This window comes from Mastomys coucha, unplaced genomic scaffold, assembly GCF_008632895.1.
Source record: "Mastomys coucha isolate ucsf_1 unplaced genomic scaffold, UCSF_Mcou_1 pScaffold20, whole genome shotgun sequence".
NCBI lineage: Eukaryota > Metazoa > Chordata > Mammalia > Rodentia > Muridae > Mastomys > Mastomys coucha.
The window spans coordinates 5119758-5142694 of NW_022196903.1; the positions used below are offsets into that span (position 1 = coordinate 5119758).

The 22937-nt window shown below is 40.7% G+C and overlaps 1 protein-coding gene and 1 non-coding gene across 6 annotated transcripts in view; both read right to left on the bottom strand.

Moving 5' to 3' along the window:
• Ica1 (islet cell autoantigen 1) overlaps positions 1–22937 on the bottom strand; it is a 144344-nt gene that overhangs the window by 63779 nt on the left and 57628 nt on the right. The window lies entirely within an intron of this gene.
• On the bottom strand, positions 3779–3854 carry LOC116100130. Its single transcript, XR_004122483.1, has one exon. It is a non-coding gene; the product is annotated as a small nucleolar RNA SNORD44 (small nucleolar RNA).

The window sequence follows — 22937 nt, forward strand, 5'->3', positions numbered from 1 at the left end:
TCTGCAGGGGGGTGGGCGGATCTGCCTTGAGCAGACCAGGAGAGCAGGCGGGGGCTGGGTAGGGGGGCTGGGCAGGGGGCCCGGGCAGCAGCTGCAGGAGGCTCCAGCAGCCTCTGAATGCCTTGGTGGTTCTTAAGTGGATTGTTTGTAAGTTGGGAACTGTCTGTACTTAGAAAGACGGATTTCAAGAGGTACGGGATCCTATTTCACTTGAAGGCCCACAGTAATGAGGGTTCTTTATTTGTAATGAAGTAGCCACTAATTGGAGGGACAGGCTCGGGAGGCCTGCTGGAATTCTGTACTCCTGGACCAGAACTGAGTAATATTATGCAGTAGCCTGGCAACCCTTTACTTTTGCACAAAATTCATAAAAAAAAACTCCTATGAATGCCTGTCTGACTTTAACGTGTTTATTATTAATAATGATAATAACAGGGTAGCTTATGTGCAATATTAGGCTGAGGATGTGAATGGAATTCTCAGTTTCCTCAACTTTTTCTCCCCAGCAAGATTAGGAACATTTGGAAAATCCTTCCCTCAGAGTGGGCTGAAAGCCTTTGCATCTGCCCAGAGGAGAAATGGCTCCAGTTTCTTAGAGCTCATCCAAGGGATGAACTTTTCCTTCCTCCTCCTCTTCAGAGAGGCAGAAATATTCCATAGACTCACAAGTGCTGTAAAAGCGAACACAGGAGAAGAAATGTCAACAGAACTGGAAGAGTTACCATAGGGAACCGATTACAAAAAGGCAACATAGTTAGCCTTTCTGGATTTAATGAAATATGGTCAACTACACTGGAATGTTCTGGTGCCCCCTGGAGGATTCTGAAACCTAACAGGACTGGTTATTTAGTACCTTTCTTTGGATGTCTCTGAAAACCCTAAAGAAGGAGGCAATGTGTTTCTTCTCCCTGGTTCAAACAGACTTAACCCTGCTCAGCCACAGGCAAAAGGACAAAGGCACAAACTCTAACATTCAAATGGCTTTAACCACCATACGTTTATCGTTAGTGTTAGAAATGGAGGCTCTTGGATCAGGAGCAGAGCCTATTTTTGGCTCGTGAAGTTTATACATCCAACGGTGCAAAGTTCACAGTTGCATGTGTGATCTCTCAATTTCTGGGCTGAGTGTTTAGTGAACAAGGAAGTTTGCTTGTGTGAGTCTTGCTTTGTCTAGTGCAGGAAAGTTAAACATTCTGGAAAGTTAAACATTTAGCTTCTAAATTTTTACTGCTCTGGGAATCCTCTGGGACATGACTCCAGTATGCCGATGACTAAATGGCCGTCAGCGTTGTTTATTCCATAGTCACAGAATAGCCCACAGATGTGAGGAACCATTGTGTGACTCCACTATGCATTCAGGATTATAGCTGCCATCTGCCCTCCACCCTAACTTACCCTGTAAGATCATTACGTGGGTGCATAATAAGACTGATACCATCCACTCTTAGCACTGGGCCTGAACGACATGTGCCAAGATTCACCAAACTTGCAAAGAATTATGTCAACACCCCAGTAAAACTATATCACGATGCTTATATTTTATTTTATAATACTGCCCAATTCTGTATTAATATACTATCTTCTAACAACTTTACTATCAATTGCTTTTATGCTTTTGTGTATCAAATGCCTATTTTCTGAATTCAAATATTAAAAGGAATATTTTCAAATTCACCCTATGAGTCACCAAACATGATTTCAGACTCCAAAGGGGATGGAAGAATTCTTTGTGTCCCTGGTTACCTTCCTCCCAGATTTCTAAAATGGGTACATTTAGTACATTAGTAATTTCCTTATCTAAACATGGAGTGAGAAGAGGGGGAATTCTGAATAATTTAACAGTTGCAAAAACTCAAATAATTTCCTCTAAAGTCGGGATAAGACAAGGGAAAACATTTTTATTCAGTGTAGTACTTAAGATCTTAGCAAAGAAGGAAAGATAAAAACACAAGGTATACAAACAGGAAGAAGTTACATTATCCCTGTAGCTGATATGACTTTATACTTAAATAACCCTAAAAGACTCAGTCAGAAAACTCTTAAAAAAAGAAAAGAAAACTCTTGTAGCAGGATACCAAATCACCATTAAAAAATCAGTAATTTTCTATGTAACAGTAATCAACACAATGAGAAAGAAAGGAGGAAAATAATCATTTTCACAATGATTTCAAAAATAAAGTTAAATAAAACATCTAGGAGTAAACCAAAACAAAAGAGTGAAAGCCTTCTATGATGAGAAGTTTAAAGCCGTCAAAGAATAAATTGAAGAAGACAGTAGAAGATCAAAAGACTTTCCATTCTTATGGATTGGTACAGCTAATTTTGTAAGTGAGCTACATTACTAAAAGGGATCTACAGATTTAATGTAATCCCTACCAAAAGTTCAATGACATTCCCTATGGGTATGAAAAGTCAATTATTAAAAAAAAAAGCAAACTGAAAATAAAAACATAATCCTGACATTCATTAAAGGACACAATACCCTATAAAAGCTAAGTCTACAAGCAGAAAACAATGCCAAAGTTATTGTAATACCTCATTTCAAATTATACCACAAAACCACAGTAACAAAATTAGCATGGTGCTGCCACAAAGCCAGACAAATAAACTTTTATAGTTTGAATGTAAATTCCTCTTATAGGCTCATGTATTTGAACACCTGGCCCCTAGCTATTTGGACAGTTGTAGAACCTCTGAGACTATGTCCTGGTTAAGAGATAAGAGTTGCTGAGGTAAGACCACTGAGGTGATGACCACTTCTGGCTCCAGGCTGGGGAAATGTGGATATCTATCTATAAAAGAATAAAACTAGATCCCTGTCTCTGACTCTATACAAAAATAAATTCAAAATCAAAGACTAAGGGAAAACCAAAAACTTTGGACTTGCTGGAGAAGAAAAGGGATTTCTTCTCCATTTCAAGACATAGGAAAAGCAAAGACTTCCTAGAGCCGACTCAAGTAACTCAAGAGAACAACAGGAGAATTACAATGGCTGAGTGAAGACACAGCCTGCAGAATGGGGAGGATCTCTGCTTGATACTTAGAATCCATAAAGAATTAAGGATTAAGTAACAACTCCCTCAAACATTTAATCATATGTTTAAACGCTTGTTTCCCAGTGGGTAGAACTGTTTGGGTAGGATTAGGAGGTGTGGCCTTATTTGATGAGGTGTATCAATGGAGGTTGGGTTTAAGGATTTAAAAGTTCATGCCATCCTCAGATGGTCTTTCCCTTCCCTCTCCTCTCCTCCCTTCTCTGTTCTCTTCTCTCTCCTTTCTTCTTCCTCTCTCTCTCCCTCTCTCTCTCTCTCCCTCCTCCCCCCTCTCTCTTCTCCCCTTCCCTTCTCTCTTATCCTCTTTCCCTTCCTTACTCTCCCATACCCCCTTTCTCTCTGTCTTATGGTTGTTTTCTCAGCATGTAAGTTCCCAGCTACTTCTCCAGCACCATGCCTGCCTGCTTGCTTGCTGTAATCCAACCTGCCATAATGGTCATGGTCTCTAGTGCTCTGGAACCAAGCATCCCCAAATTAAATGTTTTCTTTTACAAGTTGCTTTGGTCATGATGTCTCATCACAGCAATAGGAAAGTAACTAACACAGCATGAAGGCAGAGCAAAGGCTATTGGGAAGAGGAAGAAGACAAGAAAGAATAATTAAACTGCAGTTACTAAATCAGTAAATTAACAATGAAAACTTACCTATCTATACACTTTATTGTGACTTATAAACTGTCTTGATAACATCTGTCATAGCATAAGAAAAATCTGGACTTGCACACGGCATTCAGTTGTTATCATTTTTTTTCTAATAATTAAGATCTTCACATTAGTCAGCATTTGCTTGTCATCATGCAGGAGTTATCATTTTTTAGACTGTAATCTAAAACATCTCCTGGTTCTGTCTTTGTACAGACAAGATATGAAGCATACACTACTACTACTCTTCTTTCTCTTCCTCCTTTTCCTTCCTTCTTACATCCATCCCTCCCTTCCCTCATGTAGCATGCATGCGTGCGTGCGTGCGTGTGTGTGTGTGTGTGTGTGTGTGTGTGTGTGTGTGTGTGTGTGTGTATGCATGTGTCTGCTCTGTCACACATGGAGGTCAGAGTATATCCAGCAGGAATTGATTCTCTTCTTCTACTGTGGGGTCCCAGAAATCAAACTCAGGTTGGCAGGTACTTTATATACTGGGCCACCTTACTGGGCACATAAGCATATACTTTGATCCAATGTATGGCTATAATTCATTAAATATTTATCTTTGACTTTTTCCTAAATCAATTACTTTTATAATGGCTTGTGAAAGGTGATTCCCGCCCCCTTTCCCCATGGTGTTTTAACTAACAATGTCCCCTACTTGAACACTTGGTCTTTCTGGGAGTGGTACTATTTGAAAGGACTAGGAGGTATGGCCTTATTGGAGCAAGTATGTCAGTGGGAGTGGGCTTTAAGATTTCACAAGCTCAAGACAGGCCCAGTGGCTTGCACCCTCCCCCTCCCTTCTCCCATCCATCCCTCCCTCCCCCATCGCTCTCTAACTTTTTCTCTCCCGCTGCTGCCTACAGATCTGAATGTAGAACTCTCAGACTTGTTCAGCATCTCGTCTGCTTGTGATGCCATGCTCCCTACCATGATAATAATGGACTAAACCTCTGAAACTGTAAGCAAGCTCCAGTTAAATGGTTTCTTTTATATGAGTTGCTGTGGTCATGGATTTCTTTACATCAATAGAACATGGGACTAAAACAGCCCTAATGTCCTAACTCTAGCATTCCTTTTAGCATTTTCTATAGAAGCATTTCTGTCTTCTCTGTATTTGAGCAGTTTGTGATTGCTCATGGTTTTATACTTACAATCATTATTTCACTTAGTAATTAGTTCTTAAATTATCTTATAATTGGCCAGTCTAGTAATGTCCTTCAGACTGGCTCTGTGTCACTTTGATATACCCTATTATCCCTTAAGTATTTCCTGAGTTTCTCATATAACAAAGTGTTCTAGCCCTATCCTGTTTGTTCTCTGTTATTCCAACCTTGAACACAGACATTTCGCCAAGATCCCTAGTTCTTTTAGTGGAGGATTTGGTTTGTAGTGCCAAAGCCCTCGGGTGTAGGTATGCTAGCTATTATCAGAGTCAAAGTGTTTCAAGGACGACTCAGAGGACATCTGGGAAGTTGCTCACACGTACAAATCAACTACATAATCACATACTCACACACTGAAACACATGATATAGGCTCATTATATGTGTCATAGTCATGTACATCTATGTCTATTTATATATGTATATATTCATATATCTAGATGGATATACACATGTATGTAGAATCTATGTGCATGTCTAATAGCTGGGATACACACTTACTTCTTTTATTGCAGCTGTACTTACCTTCTTCCAATGCACATTCAAGAATATATAGAATATTTTCAGGATCACTGACTTGTCCTTCTGTAGGAAATGGTTATTTACTAGAGTTAAAGGGGCCAACTGAGTATGCATGACACTGGTTTAAGGAGTCCATGCATCCATTGCCTCAGAGAGATATCTTAGAAAACCTTCAAGTCCATACTTTTATAAAATTCATCAGTAGAATCCCACAAAATGCTTATTTCTTCAATCATTAAATTATACTTTACCTTATTCAATGTGAAACCTGAGAGTAACTATATATTTAAACAGGAAAAAGAAGAGAGAGGAACCTAACATGGAGAGAAGGAAAGATAAATAAGTTCATTTGGCAGGTGGGTTTTTACAAAGCATTCACGAAGGAGCCAAGTATCTATGAAGGGGGTGACTGTGTTTGCCTGTGCATAGTTATAGACAAGGTGGCTCAACAACCTCCACCATAACCATGAGATTCTTCCTCTGTTTCACCTCTGTTAAATTTATATACTTTCTTAACACATTTGCTTCTTAAAATGCTATCAGGTTTGATGATGTAAAGAATAATGGGAGCATATCAAAGTGATCCTGAGCCAGTCTTGAAGGGACTCTTATTGGTGATTTCATAAATGAAGCAATATTTTTATAGAACTTGTCTTGCTCTGGAATCCTGTCATACATACATACATACATACATACATACATACATACATACATATATACACACACACACACATACACCCACACTCACACTACACACACATATACACACATACACCCACACTCACATACACACTCACATACACACTCACACACACTCACATACACACACCCACACTCACACACACACTCACATACACACTCACACACACTCACATACACACTCACATACACACACACTCACACACACTCACATACACACTCACATACACATACACTCACACACACTCACATACACACTCACAATACACTCACACACACACTCACATACACACTCACACATACACTCACACACACACTCACATACACACTCATATACACACTCACACACACTCACATACACACTCACAATACACTCACACACACACACTCACACACACACATTCACACATTCACACACACACTCACATACACACTCACACAGGTACACACTTATATGCTTACCTTATACCTTGGTTCACCAAATATGTATCTCAGGAGTGGGGTTATGGTTAAGATTTCTAGCTGATTTTAAAACAATTTACAGATTTAGAACAGCTTTAAGGTATTTTGACTTTGTTTAGCTCAGCTCTCAAGATCAAAAGCATTCAATATCAGTATCAGTAAAGATGACCTATAAAACTAGCTTCAAACTAGCATTAGCCCTTTTCTATAAAGTTCGTTTTTACCCATGAAATAAAATGATTTGTGGAAAGAGGCTATTTCCTTTAAATTTTCACCATCCATGGTTTAATTTTAGAGTTTGACTTAAGACTTCCTTGAGCCATCAGGAGCCTTAAAAACACTGCTGCCTATGCAACAAGTTATTTTCTTAGAGAAAATATCTTTTATAAATTGAGAATTTCCTGAAATTTTTGCACAAAAAACCCCAGGCAGTATTATTCACAAATGATTCATGAATATGAGCAGCATAAAGATCCAGTATCATGGAGTTTCATAAAATGGAATGCTGAACAATCACCATTGGTTTGTGGATTAATTCTTTTGGAACAGCAAATAATTATGACAATTGGACACCCTTACTTTTTGGATTTTGTCCTATTCTGTGTTGATTTCTCAATAGACATAGTCTGGGAGAAAATATTCTCAAAAGACAAATCTTATAAAGGACCGTCATTCAGTAATCTTAAAATAAACAATTTTATTTTAAAAGTAGGCAAACTCAGACCCTTCACCAAAAGATGACCTACAATCACAGTGAGCCAGCATACAAAAAGAGGTCAGTATCAGACATCACTGAAGATGCAAAACAAAATAAGGTGCACCACACACTGACTGGAAATGGATGAAGCATAAAACACCAATTAACATCAAATGCTGGAGAGGATGCACAGAAATGCTTGCCACTGGTAAGAAAACAAAATAGAAGGACAAGTCTGGAAGACAGTGTCATGGTTTCTCAAAAAACTACAGTTCTAGGATCTGGAGCAATGGCACCGTGCTTTAGGGCACTGTTTAAAGCCAGGGGACCTAGTTTCTATCCCCAGCACCCATGTGGGAGATAGCTTACAGCCATCTGTAACTCTAGGTCCTGGGAGATCTGACATCAGCTTTTGGTTTCTGAGGGCACTGCATGATGTGGTCCACAGACACACATGCAGACAGCATACCTAAACATGCAAAATAATAAAATAAGAATAAAGTCCTTACCATATAACCTAGCAACTGTATTCTTTGATATTTACCCAAATAATTGGAAACATAAATCTGCAATCAATGCTTTATTACGGTTTTCTTGCAATTGCCAAAACATGGGAGCTACCAAGATTTTCCTCAGTAGATGAAAAGCTGTGGTGAGTCCAAGCAGTGATGATTGCTCAGTGCTGTGTCAGCTTCTATTACTATACAAAATACCTAAGGTAATCAACTTATAAAAAAGGAAAGCTTCATTTTGTTGTAGCGTTTGAGAGGTTTTAATCCAGATCAGTTGGTCTGGTTGTTTGGTGCTTATAAGGAGTCAGCATATGATGCCAGAGGTGTGCTCATGGTCAGAAAGTAAAAAGGGTCCCATACCCCTTTTCTTTTGCTTTTAAAACAATTACTTAAGTCTTTGAAAATTTCATATATGCACACTACTTATTTGATCATATCTACCCCTACTCTTCCTTTATTTCCCCTGGACTCCTCTCCTTTATCAACATCATGCCCTCTATCTCTTATATTTTTATAACTTACTGAGTCTAATTCATGTTGCCCATATGTATAGGTGTGGGGCCATTTACTGCATCTAGGAGTATGCCAGGAGCCCTAGCCATGAAAAAATGAGTGTCCTTTCCCCAACACCTGTCAGCTGCCAATAGCTCCTCAGCTCTAGGTGCAGCCTCAGAGGATGGAGGACTTCTAGGAAAGCGAAACTGTGCTGGATGCTACCATAATGATTTATTTATATCACCATACATTAGTCAAATCCTTGAGAATGCCAAACACAAATAATACTGTACCCTATTATAAACTAGAGACTTAGCTTGATGAAATGCGCCATTGAATAGCTTAGTAACTGAAACACAGTGCCTTGGTTGGGATGCTCATGGGAGAAGACTATGTGTGTCCATGTGAGGGGAATGTCTTAGGGAGGATGTGCAGAGGGGAATTAATTCTCTTACCTATCCCTCAATTTTTCTATGAAAGTAAAGCTGCCTGAAAAATACATTCTCATTAATTTAATATGTACAAGATATATTTATATATAAGAACTAAAAGAATATAAATCCACAAGAATTTGAAAAAACAGAGATGATGAAGATGATAAAGAAAAGGAGATATTTCAAATTCATAAAAGATAACATAAAAGATACTACTTGCTAAGACAAAATAAAAATAGAAAAGTAAAGCAATGGTGTATTCCTACTTAAGTGGAAATCTTGAATCCATTTAGCTCTATTTATCAAGGAAACTCACAAAAATTAAATACATGTAAATCAAGAACAAAAGGGAAGCTTGAAAATACATTATTTATAGACCCAAGAAGCCAAGCAATAACCTGGCCATGGGGGGCATGGATGGCAACCAGAAACCATCTGGCTAATCCAGACTTGTCAAGTTTTAAGAATTAATGGCACCTTGGAATTAGAGGGACAGTGGCATTAATAAGAGAAAGACTAGATGAAGGTCTATCTTCCCTTGATCAATTTACCTCAAGCTGCAAGGCTGATTTTCTGGGCAGTATAGAGCTGTGAGTGCTATAGTTCAAATGTATTTATCAAAGCTCATCATGTAAACATATTGGAAATGTAATCACTAATGTAAAGGTATCAAGAAACAGAACCTTTAAGAGTTTTCCTGAATAGTATGGACTTAGCCTTGTGCATAAATGGCTGTTATTGTGGGACCAGGTTCCTTATCATAAGCGCAGACAGAGTGGTACAATCACAGTCCCTCTCCTCCTCTCCTCCTCCCCTCCCCTCCCCTCCCCTCCCCTCCCTCTCCCCTCCTTTCCCCTCCCCTTCCTCTCCCCTCCCATTCCATGTCCTTTCGTCCTTTCCTCTCTTCCTCTTCCATCTTCCTTTCCCCTCTTTTCTACTCTTCCATCCCCTCCCCTTCCCTCTCCTCTCCTTTGCCTCCCTCCAATTTCTCTCCCTTTCTTCCCTCTTCTCTTTCTCTTCCCTCCCTCCCTTGCAATTTACTTACTTCATAATCTCCCTCCATGATGTGCAGCCTCACCATAGGTCACAGCAACAAGACTGAGCAGCCATGAACAAAAATCCCCAAAACTGTGAGCCTAAACTACTTTTCCTTCCTTTTTTTCTTCTTTCCTTTCCTTCTTTATTGATAGTTCTGGAGATTAAACCTGCTAGAAAAAGACTCTGTCACTGAACCATAGCCCCAACTGAAACCCTTCTTCTTTTAAATTTGATTATCTCAGGTGTTTTGTTACCGATCCAGAAAGGTGAATAATATTTTTTTTTCTATTTCTAGATTCTAAAACTCTGCCTCCCAATTTTCAGTCCTCTGAAATGATAACACAACTTCATATTTGATAACTGCTGTGTGGTAATTTTTTTCTCCTGGGCATCACATGTTTGGCATGCTTGAGAGTAGGCATGGTCACCAATCAGTAAAACACTATGGTGGCAGCAGGAGTCTATGATAATGGAGCTATTGACAATCCCTCGTAAATGAAGAGAGGAGAATCATAAAACTCTCACCCTGGGTTCTGGCTATTACCCTTTCTGCCCTTCCACAACTGCAAGTGAACCTGGGAGATACGAGGGCTAACTAGAAGGAAGATTCATGCTGTTGCCTCCTTGAGGTCATCATCCATTCTGGAGCGTGACTACAGTGTCACGGCTGCTTTAGGGTCATCCTGTTCTGTTAGCAATCTCACTCATGCTCAAGGAAACACAAGACGCTCATTAGGTCACCAAGATGGACGTCAGTGGCATCATACTTTGGTTGGTCCTTGGTGCCCTAAGAGGGGTGAATAGGTTTCCCCCTCCTCCATCTTCCTAGAAGAGTTTACATGTTGATCACTTAGCCAGGTGACTTCAGATACTCCTATGAGCAGATGCAAGTAGAGCCACAGAAAGATGAAGACAACTCTTACTAGTCCCTCTAGCCAGATGACGGGCATCTAACACTGAAAAGTCAGAAAACTGTGTCCTCTTGGAAGGCCGAAACAAACACTCTAAGCTTGTCTATTATTTTATCAGGCTTTGGAAGAAATTCTTTTTATAGTCTATTGCAATATCTTATTACTTTCAATGTGTGAAATATTAGACTACATGCTGGGGAGGAATAAATTTCTTGAGTAAGCTGGTCCCTTGCCTGACCAGAAACAAGAAGTGGACTCGTGGCAATGTGTTACCTCTTTAGTTTGTTTTTATTTGTTTTAGCAGAGTAGATACTAAGGATTCGGACTCAGTTTAGACTTTCAAATGGAGGCCAATATGATTTCTTCGTCATATGAATCTGAGAGCATCATTTGGCCTTACTTTTGTGAAAAATGCTTCAGTTAACTTACAACATGTTACTGAACATGTTATAGAAATGCCCTTAAAGAGAACAATAGCTCCTGCTTGGTAGTTTTCATGTTAGACAATAAACTACCAAGAGCTTCTGTCTGACTCAAGGAGGGCTCACTTCAGACAATGTTCTACATCAGTTTAAGTCCGGCTTGACATAATGCCCCACTTTCTAGAATTTTTCGTTAAGTGCTGCACTGTTTACATTAATACACTTACTTATTGTGAGTTGATTCACCAATGTTTCTGCCTCAAATTGTACACTGCCATGAATCCTTTTTAGAGTCTATAAACCCATATTTGCAAAAGATATACAGAACACAAAACAACAGTAGTAATGAAAACATAAACAGCACATCAAAAGTTAAAGACACACCTGTAGCCTCAAAATTCAGTCCTTGATAATGGAGTATCTGCTAAGACACACAGACTATTTGTGACAAGCTACATTTTTAAGGCTTATTGTTTAGAGCAGCTCGATATTTCTGCAAAATAAAATATGAGGCTGGAAGTGGTGTGAGTTAAAGCTCTTAAGATGTGGACAAGACAAAAACCACAGCAGCCTGAACTTGATCTTGTGGCTTAAGCAGGCACTTTGTAGAGACATGAGGTGGTGGGACTTGGGTTTCATTTTGATCACACTGGGCTATGTAGAAGGCTGACTTAATGTGGGAAATCAAGGTAGAGACTTGTGGTCCAGGCGAGTCATCAGGCCTGCAAGGGCACTTACAGAAAACACTGTTCTAGAAAATATTCAGAAGTTCAAAATCTGCAAATCTAGTGGTTTCTGAGATGAAGAAAGAATGAGAAAGCAAGAAACTATGGTGCTTTGTAGGGTGTACTTTAAGTGAGAATATAGTGCTGCTCTATGTGTACATGACACTAACCCTCACACTGCAACTCCTGGCTATGGTCAAGCTGTCCTTCATATTTTACAACAGTGACACCTGGAACAGAAGCCTGCTTGAAGGCTTTATAGAGGGCCCTATCACATACTCTCATAGTATACCATGGTGACACGCTACCTCTACTTGGTGTCTTGTGAATTTTTTATCATAACCCTTTATGTCCATGGGGCAGAGAGATCATATCTATTTTTTTCAGGGTTGTATCCCAAGGCTGAGCATACAGCAGGATCTCAAAACACTGAGTGAATGAATGTTAAGCTCTAACAGCACTAGTGAGCTGAAGCAATGCTCTCTCTCAGACATTATTAGAAGGAACCAAAATCATTTGTAAAGAAGCTTGTTGAGAGAAAGTTAACAAGAATAGCGCTAGGTGATGAGATGTGACATATCTGGGGGGAAGTTGACGGAATGCTTCATTTTGCATTAATCCATAGTTTGGTCATGGTAATGGCCAAGTGTATTTATTAAGTAGGGTGCTCTTCAATGTTAGTGGCCCAACCCTTGCCTAATATCATATGTGCTCAATAGGAGATATTTGGCACATTTGAGAATGAGTTACATGAAGTTCTTTCTGAAGAACTGAAGGTTGAGCACAGAGAAAACACAGGGATCATCTGGAAGAATGGAGATGTAAGAGTCAGAAAAAAAAATGCTGTAGACCACAGAAGCAGAAACCTGGGAGCAGAGCTGCTAGTCTAAAGAGTCCCTTGGAAGTACAGCCCTGTGTGGTTCCTGGCTCCCAGCTGAGGATTAATCCTACAGCCAGGCTTAGAGAGTGGATGAAATCCCAAGGGATTATGGATTATTGACATGAGCAGGACCATGTATGTCAGAGATACCAGTGCCCTAGACTTGTGGCAATGGCAAGGCTTTTTCCTGGTCAGGGTACAGATATTGAGGAATGGTTGACTTTTAGCTACAAAACAGTACATGCAAAAAGTATCCAGCACAGCTCCCTCATTCTGCATGACTGTGTATCCCACCCAGACAGCTGCTCTACTGAGGACCCCGTACACTGAGATTAGGCAATCCACTTCTTCCTTCATACAATATATATAATAGGTGCCCTGAGTATCTGGGCTGCTCAGAGCAGACATATGATCCCATCTTTATATTAATTACTTGGGCCTGTCTTTCTTAGTCTCTTTTTGCTACGAGTTAGCTTTCCAGAACCCAGCTGTGGAGACCTTGGCAGACAGGCAAGAAGAATGCTACATGCAGCTAAGCTATCGATTCTGAGCACACAAATGTGTGTGTCTGTATGAGCATATATACATGTCCATAATCCCCAGCAAACTTCTCTCTCTCTCTCTCTCTCTCTCTCATACACACACACACACACACACACACACACACACACACACTCACACACAAATACACCCCTTTCCTCCAAGCTTGGCAATATGGCCAGGTTTCCTGTTTAAGCCAATAAATATGCTTGTTTTTTCTGTTATCTTCCCTAAAAATAAACAGGGCCTTACTGTTCAAGTTTTTTCTCTCCCATTTCCCAGTCTGGCTGGTATGAGAGATGGCACAACCACCTCCAAGTTGAAAGAGGCATGAGATCTGGAGTCAGCCATGGCATCCGGAGCCTGCCAGTTACTCTCAGGCTCCCTAGTGTGAATGTGCACAAACTAAGGTAGCCTCCAGAGGTCTGTGCCTTTTGTCTAATACTCATGGCACTCAGGATTACCTTCTAAGGAATATAAGACAAATGACTAGTGACCTTTCATTCATTTATCTTGCTTGAGGATTGTAATTTTAATAGAGATATGCTTAGTTTATAATAATGTATCAAAATTTCCCAAGTTTTCTTAGAATTATATGTCTTCTCTAAGAATTCTCTCTCTCTCTTTCTTTCTCCTGTCTCCCTTTTTTCCCACTTCTCACCCCTTTCTCCATTCTCTTCTCCCCCTCCCTTCTTCTTTTATTTATTTCCCAAACCAAGCTAACCAAAGACAGCACTGTCTTGTATTCTGTTCTATCATTTTATCTTGCAGCACCCATCATGAGAGGTTGAGCCAAGAGATGATCCATGCAAGCCACCAGAAAAAGGTCAAGGAATGGAAGCCTTAGGTTTCTGCTGACACAGTCAATTTATTCTTGAAGTAGATATTATCTGTAGAATATATAATTTTATTTTCGCTTCAGAATCAAATCAAAATGGTCAAAGTCACAAAGACTACCATAGAGAAGAGGCCTATGTATGTCTTAAAAATGCCTCCTTATAAAATCCTGATCCTTTCCTAGATCAACAATCCCTTCACTACTGTGGTAACTTCTCCAGTTACTGCTGAGCAAAGGGTCACTCTAACTTCCTCAGAATTTCATCTAGGAGACTAAGGGGAACTCAATTTTCACCAGGATTTCTAGGAAAAATTCCACCTTGAGAAGTAATAGCAGAAGATGTACAAAAGAACAGAGCAGGCCTTGTTGACCTGGCTCAGTAGATGATGATAATGGGGAGCATGCTTTTAAGGACGAGCATTCTCTAAATGACAGGCTTTTCAACTATTATACGAATAAGCCATGTAAAAATATTTGGCAGAAGAAATGAAAAGGGATGACCTTTCTAACTGAAATAGAGAATGGAAAAAAATCAAAACAGTGAAGTCACAAGGCATAGTCCATTTAGTTGAAATTCCTCACAGAGTGTACTAGACCCTGACCTTGGAGAAAACATCCACATTTCATTACTGAAGAATGCTTCAGATGAGGTAGATACCTTTGGTTTAATTGATGGCCTCTGAGACCTTTTAGTAGAAAAGCAACTACCATGTAGACAGACACATCCAGAGGAAACACAGGATGCAGGATCAGGAATCGTGCCTATATGTAAAACTTCCAAACAAATTTCTATCTCAACTTACTTTAAAAACCACAGATGCAACAGAATGACAGGATTCCTCTGGCTACCCCAGACTCTTTCCACACTGATGGGTAATTTCCTCAAGATTGCTATGGTTAAAAAATGCTGCAACTACCTGATTACAGAATGGAGCAGTTCCATTGTTGCTGGGAGAGTGCGGGCAGCATCTGATGGGAAAAGTTGTTAAGGCCATAGAGTAATGACTTTGTGGGGAGGATTCACAGACATATCCCTCGGAGGAGACATGGTTCAGCAAAATTGTATTAAATTGAGGGTTAATATGTGTAAAAGAGGAAAAGGAATTAAGAGGGGGAGGTAGGGAGGAGCAAGAGAAAGGAGAGAACAGGGAATGGCTCTGAAAAGGTGAAAGGGTCAAGAAGAGAAAAATAAAATGTCAGCTATGGGTCTTTCATTGAATCCCCAGTGAAGGGGTTAATGTACTGTGAAACAAAACCAAGTAGGAGAGGACGGCTGACTAGATAAAGATGGAGGTAAGATAGACATGGTGTGTAGGTTTTGAGTTTGGAAAACTAGTAACCAGGTGAGCCATCAAGAAGGCCACTTAAATTACAAACAATGACAAGAACAAATTATTGAAGGTTGTCCAGACTTGAGGCTACACTGGCGTTAGCAGGGATGCAGATGTGCAGGAGACCTTGAGGAGGAATCCCAGAAGTCCTCATACCCCTTTTAGTGAGAATCCTCTGAAAAGGGGGAAGTCTGATGGTCAGCACTGAAAGTGTGTTTTGAGAGTCCATTAAGTGGTTTATAGACTATGAGGATGAAGATCAGAGGACCGGACAACAATTGATCAAGAAGCTTCTGAGAGCTGGGCGGTGGTGGCACACGCCTTTAATCCCAGCACTTGGGAGGCAAAGGCAGGCGGATTTCTGAGTTTGAGGACAGCCTGATCTACAGAGTGAGTTCCAGGACAGCCAGGGCTACACAGAGAAACCCTGTCTTAGGAAAAAAAAGAGCTTTTGAGGAATTTCTGGCTAGTCAGCTTGAGAAAGAGAAGAGGGGAAAAAATTATATGTCTGGATGGCTCATGACTGTCTGGAGCATCTTCCCAGGGAAAGCCTACATACCAAGAGACCAAATGCCATGGGTGAAGGTAAAAAGATGGCTGGCCGTGTGGTAACATGGCTCATCCTGGAGTGTTCAATTTCCTGGCAATAGAAGTGTACCGTAAGAGATGATTGCTTCAGCTTTACCAGACTTCCTTTGCAGCCACTTAGTTTCCTCTGCGCTCCATCCCTGATGAGTCTGAAGACTCTGCCCTCTCCTATCCAGATGAAAAGATGAAGAACTACCTCTTTCCTTCTTGATGTTGTTTTAAAAGGGGGCATACAAAAACATCCCGCTATACAGTTAAGCTGTGTCCTGACCCAAATGAGGAAAACAGGGCACTGAATCCTATTCAGTTTACAGGCTCACCGGGAAGGTGGGGGAAAAAGCATGTCAGATCTCTTCACCCAGAATCTGGCCATGGTAAGCAGTCAAAAGTGTCAAAAGTTGTCCAACTTTTGCACTGATCATCCACGTGCCTTGTGCTCAGGATATCCGTGATATAGAGTGATTGCTCAAAAATAAATAAATAAGCCAGGCCTGATGATCCAGGCCCAGAGCCCCAGATAGGAAGTATATACAAGATGGTTACAAGCTCAAGACTACTAATGTGTAAGCTCAAGGCTAGCTTGGGAAACAGCTATGTTCTAGTGGTGGTGGTGATGGGTTAATAAAATAAAGGAAATGGAAAAGTCCACTCACCTCTGCCTAGAACCTGGGACATTGGGGAATTGGGCAAGAAGACACAATGCCTAACTTTGTGCCATGTAAGAAAAGCTCTGAGTGAAAACTAAAAGCCCCAAATGATCTGGTCTACCCGCCACCTGCTTAGGAATTCATGAGGCTTTATTGCACAGGTCTGGTTTTGCTCCAAAAGGATCAACTGTATTGAAGCCAAACCATTCAGTGGGTGAGGAAAAATAAAGCCCAGCTTCATATTAGCTCCTTGAATTTTGGGAGAGTAGAGATAAATAAATCCAAAGGATCTCAGATGTCCTATAGAGAAAATAGAGGCACGGAGTCACCCTGGTCCAGTGGCCAAATGGAAATCCATGTAAGTTGTTGCTACAGAGATTTATCAAGGCAAGTGGCTGAGGTGACTAGAACATTCCTGGAGTTGATAAAAGACACTAACATTACCTTAGCCCATGGGCTTCAGGAAACACCACACAGGTACAGACTACCCATGCATGAGTAAAATAAGCAAGGAGTCTGGAGGGCAGAGTGGCCACAAGGATACCATATCCTGTGCATACTTCTAAGGCACAGTGCTAGCACTGCCCTCCTAGGAGGACAGCATGCTGGATTTCTGAAAGAGCAACCCCAAAGATACCATTGAAACCAGTGTTACTAATACAAAGGCAAATGTTGAGTGGATTCAACATTTAAACTGAAATGAGAGGCTACATAACCAGAGTGAATCAACAGGTCTAGAAAGACCCATCATGCACACAGACAAACTGCTTTTGTTCCAGAAAATTCAATGTGTGTGACCACGTGCTCTTTGCAAAGTTAGAACCTTTCCCACCTGGCCATGGTGACATCTGAACAGTGTCACCCTGAGAAAGCTAACCTCCCTAAGACTAGCAACCTCCTTTGTGAAGAAGAAATAGTTGTCGCCACCCCTTCCTCAACACGCGCGCACGCACACACACACACACACATAGACACACATAGACACACACACAGACACATACACAGACACACAGACACACACAGACACACACACAGACACAGACATAGACACACACACAGATACACACATGGACACACACAGAGACACACACAGACACACACAGACACACACAGACACAGACATAGACATACACAGACACACACAGACACACACATATACACATACAACACACACAGACACACATACATACAAACACACACACAGACACACACACAAATACACATATGGACACACACACACACAGGACACACACACACACAGACACACATAGACACACACACAGACACATACACAGACACACACACATGACACACACACAGACACACACAGACACATATAGACACACACACACAGACACACACACTATACATATACAGACACACACACACGACACACACACAGACACACACACACAGACACAGACACACACACACATAAACACACACACAGACACACACACACACACACACACACACAGACACACACACATACCTCTTAGGAAATGTTAGTGAACTAACTGTTCATATGAAACACTTGGAACTGCAGTTGGCATGAAATAAAATTTAATTATGTGTTTGCTAATTTTGTTAGCATTTCTACTGGTACATTCAACAACAAAGTTTTCTTTGCCCTGTTTTAAGAATGTTTGAACATTAAAAAAAAAATCAAAGAACTCTATTCTCAACTTTCTTCATTTCTGACTTCAGAGGTTCTCATGCAGTCTCACAGGCATGCAAATGCCATGCTGGGAATAAATGAGGATTCCTATTTTAGATCATCTTGTACTCTTTCGCAGATAAGTAAACATCTTGTTCCTCAAATTAGTATAGACATCGCCTCGAAGCTAGGATGATATTCTTTATGAATCATGCTGGCTTGCAGCAGACAACAGAAATATCTTCAGATTTGGGGGTGAAGTCCGCTGTGACTCAGTGGATCCAGTCCTCGGAGGACTAGCCAACTTTGGCCAACAAAGCTCAACGTAGAAGGAAGCTGAGGAGAAGTGCATACCACAACCATTAGGACATTTCCATGCCTCATTGATCCTGGGAAATGCCCAGTTTGTACCTGAATTAATTCCTGAGTTGTCTGCTATTGAGGATTCTAGAGATTAACTGATCCACAGCTTTGTTCTAAGTCTTGGAGTTTTCTAAGCCAATGTGGTGAACACTAGGTTGGGGAAAAATAGTTAAAAGAAGAAAGCTTCATTTAACATGGTTAATACTATTAACATGCAATATTTGAGTGTGTATGGTATATAACTTTCCAGGTTCTGGGCCTAAACAGAACACTGTAAATATTAAACAGAACACTGGTGAGAGACTTCTACTTTTAGGAAGTCAAGTCATTTAATTGACCTTTTTTTGCATGTAAATCATATTTACTTAACCAAAATAAAGTGTAAGAGAGAAACTTTGGGTCTTTTAAGCAGACTATTACCTTTTTGTTAAATCAGCCATTAGCTATTTCATCATGTTTTCCTGGGGAAATTGTTTCAAAGTGCAATGGATGGAGCCAACGAGGGAATCCCTGGGTTCCTGCCTAACTAAGCCTCTTGAGTCAGAATCCTAAGGTGAGACCCAGGATTCTCCATCTCCGACCTGTTTCTCAGGGGACTGTTAAACTTAGCGGACCAGAGAGTCATTGACTTGGCATCAGTTGAAGAGTGAGGTGACCACAGGCAGCTGTCTTTGCGTGACAGTTTGTTGCGGGGCTCCTGTGACTTTAATAGTAAAAACCTTTCATAAGAAGTCTGGCCTTGAGTCTGTCATAGCCAGTATGCACAGGATCTGGGGCTGGGTGGCTTGCCTTGGTAACATAGACTTTCCTGTCTATAAGTCTCTGACCCTCTGTCTAGATTTTGGCATCAGGCTTAAAGCCTAGTCTTGAAGGAATGACTCTAAGGAATCCAGGCTCTAAAAGAAGTTTGACCTCAAAAGGGCAGTTGCAGGACAAGGTAAAAGAGAAGGCTAAATGTTCAACAGAGACTGATAAATGCCTTCATGGGAAAATATCCAAAGACTCTTTAAGGGTGACAGTAAAATCATCACATGTGGTCTGTGGTACAGAGGCCAGAGAACACAATACATGGGAAGGTATGGCTACTACCTAATACAAAGAAGGGACCCTCTACCTCAGGGACATTGTCATTCACAGAGAACTACTACTATACACACAGACACATTATATGGATCATGAAGAAATTGAGGGAGCAAGGGTAAAAAGATTATTGGCTTTGGAGTTCAATACCTGGGCTGGAGGTCTAGTGTGGCCCTGTGGCTACGGACAGGTCAGACTCCTACAGCTCTCATGGTCTATGAAACAGACAAACCACGTCCTCATTGAACTTCCATGCAGCCTTGATGAAGTAATGAATATGAAACAGCATGCTAAACTTGAGAGCATTTTACAAATATTTAACTAGAAATACTCTATACTATGTACATATTTAAATGGCTGTTACATCTATCTGTAAGACAGAATGCTAAAGAAAAATCCCAGGCTGGGAAAAAACTCAAATATGTTAATTATCTTACATAAACATATCATATTATTCATTGTGGAGTTTAAATATCGGCTGTGCTTTTGTGCTATGAAAAAGATGCATTTTTAGATTTAAAAAATGAACAATCTATGTTTAACATCGTCTTTCGATGTTTTTCTTATTTTCTAGATTGAAGGATGTGAAAAGGTGTATCAAGTCTTTGCTTTATTTTTAAAACACTTGCCTCACATAAATTTCTCCATGCCCACTTTACTTACAAGATTAACTAGCTGAAATTAAAGAACAGGGGCAACAAGGGAGACACCAGGGAGAAGTCCTTAAGCAATCCAAGATGTCAAACCTAAAAGCTAATAATACACTGAGGACAAAAAAAGAGGGAGTCTAGCCTAGCAAGCCCAGCCTTTGTCTGTCTTCACATCACTGCTGTTAGCTCTCCCTGTAATTTTTGAAGGGAAGACTTGTTTTCAAAAGAGAAAGAAGAAAGAGAGCAAAGATAGTTCTTTCTACAGAGAATTAAAAGCAGACAGAGGCTTGGATAATAAGTACCAATAAAAGCTTTAGCTGATATAGCTTCAATATACTAACCTTTGGCTTTTCCTGGCAGGATTTAGGGAGGAGGATCAGATCAGGATGCAGCCATACGCGCCATGGATGAAGAAGATATGGAAATCTTTCAAATCAGAGACGCTCTCAGTGCCTCCCTCTGAAACGATCTGCAGTAGCCAGGATAAAATCCCAATGAAGCCTAACTTTTCTCTGCAGTCTTGGGAAACCCTGGTGGGTAGGAGGCATGCCCTTATGCCTTCTCTTGGGCCTGATGCTGATATGTACACATCATCAGATGGGAGTCATGCCTGTGACATGCATGCAGAAAGATGCCTGGTTTAGAATCCATATATATTATATTTCTCAATTTCTTTTAAACTCGACTATGAAGAGAAATTGATGAGAATCTTAAATTTTAACCTAGAAAAAAAAATGAACACTGTGAAGCCGAGTACAGGTGGCTGAATTCATGGCAGTAGACAGTTTCAAACAAGAATGTTAAGGACCAAAATTAGGGTTCACAAGTGTACAAATACTCTGCATTTAGAATATAAGATCTGGAAGACTCCAAATGAAAAAGGAGAGAGAGAACTGCGAAAGCTAGAAAATAGAGTAGAGGCTGGCAAGAGGGTCCAGCAGGCAGAGCGTGCAAGCTCAGAGACCTGAGTTCAGAAACCCAGAACCCACATAAAATCTGGGTGGTTGTGATGGCCCACTGCTAATCCCAGGCATAGGAGTAGAGGAAGGGGGCAGAGATAGACTCCCTAGAGCAAGCTAGCCAGCCAGACTAGCCAAATGGGTCAGCCTGGCATCCAGAGAAAGACTTTCCTTCAATAGGTGAGACAGAGAGCCATGGATAAAGATGATCAATGTTAACTATGAGCCTCTGTATGCATGCACAGGTATGTGCACCTAACATGGGAACACATGCACACACACATACGCACGCACGCACACACACGCACGCACGCATACACGCATGCACGCACACACGCACGCACGCACACACGCATGCACGCACACACACACACACACACACACACACACACACACACACGCAGGCGCGCACACACGCACGCACGCACGCACGCACATGCACACATATGAGAGAGATCCTGTAAGAAAGACTTAGAAAGACTTTCCAAAGCTGCTGGGAGGATGGAGGCTCCAGTGCTGCACATTACCCACTCCTGACACTCCAGTTCTTTCCTGGGTAAGGCTGTCTCCGTGTTTTCACTGGTACGAAACACAAAGCGTGTTTATTCTAGGAGAAAACTGGGGTGAAATGGGGAACATCCTCTCTTTACTTTCTCACCTTTCCCCCGTTTCGGTCTGATTATCGAGGTCCTCCTAGAACACAGAAAGCTTTCAGAAGATTGGTTCCCACCATCTTTGCCAGTTTCACAGAGCTCCCCGTGGGCGCTGGCTGCTTTTTTTGATCCTTTCATTCCCAAGTGACTTAACCTCCTCACATGGCTCTCCCTGCTGATGGCTTTCAAAAATGACCTCATCCCCCACCTCCTTCATCCAGCTGTCCACATGACATCACTGTGCTACTCAGGTTCTCTGTCTGCCCCCACAGCCTGACTTCTCTCTTCCTTTATTGTTATTAATAACAAAACAAAATAAACAATTCCCAATTTTATGCCACTAAAGAGAGATTCTGTTATTTTCTCTTTTACTAAATCTTATCTGTTCTTTGCTCTAATCTCATTAATTCTCATTATTTTTCATATAAATTGCTCTAATGGCTAACACATGGCACAAAAGTTAGAAGACATATTGTGAACCCTCAGTTTTGGCTTGTTTTTATATCTGCTCTTCTCATATCATCTCCAACCTGATTCCAGCCCTGTAAGCATCTGGCCTAGGAGTTATTCCTGTATCTGTCCCTCTTACATTTAAAATAGGGAAAATTAAATGGGACAAGATGTTGAATAAACATACCCACTATTTAAATATCTGAGTAAAATATATTTCTTTTCTACTAGCTTCTCTTTGGTTTCCCTGTTTGAGAATTGTCTTCACTATTTCACACTCAATCTATAGGCCTATCACCTATGTTTCTTCCTGCTTGTATATGAAATATTATTTTCTAAGAATTTTGTCCTAGATCTTCTCAAAGAACTAATACATGCTCATAAACTACTATAGCTTTTAAGTATAGGGTTCTATCCTTAGAGTCAAAGGCAAAGCTTATTAAAACAAACAAAGTGTTGGGTGACTACATAGAGTCCAGTTGGAGCTCTATTTCCTCCATTATTTAGCAATTCCATTTAGAT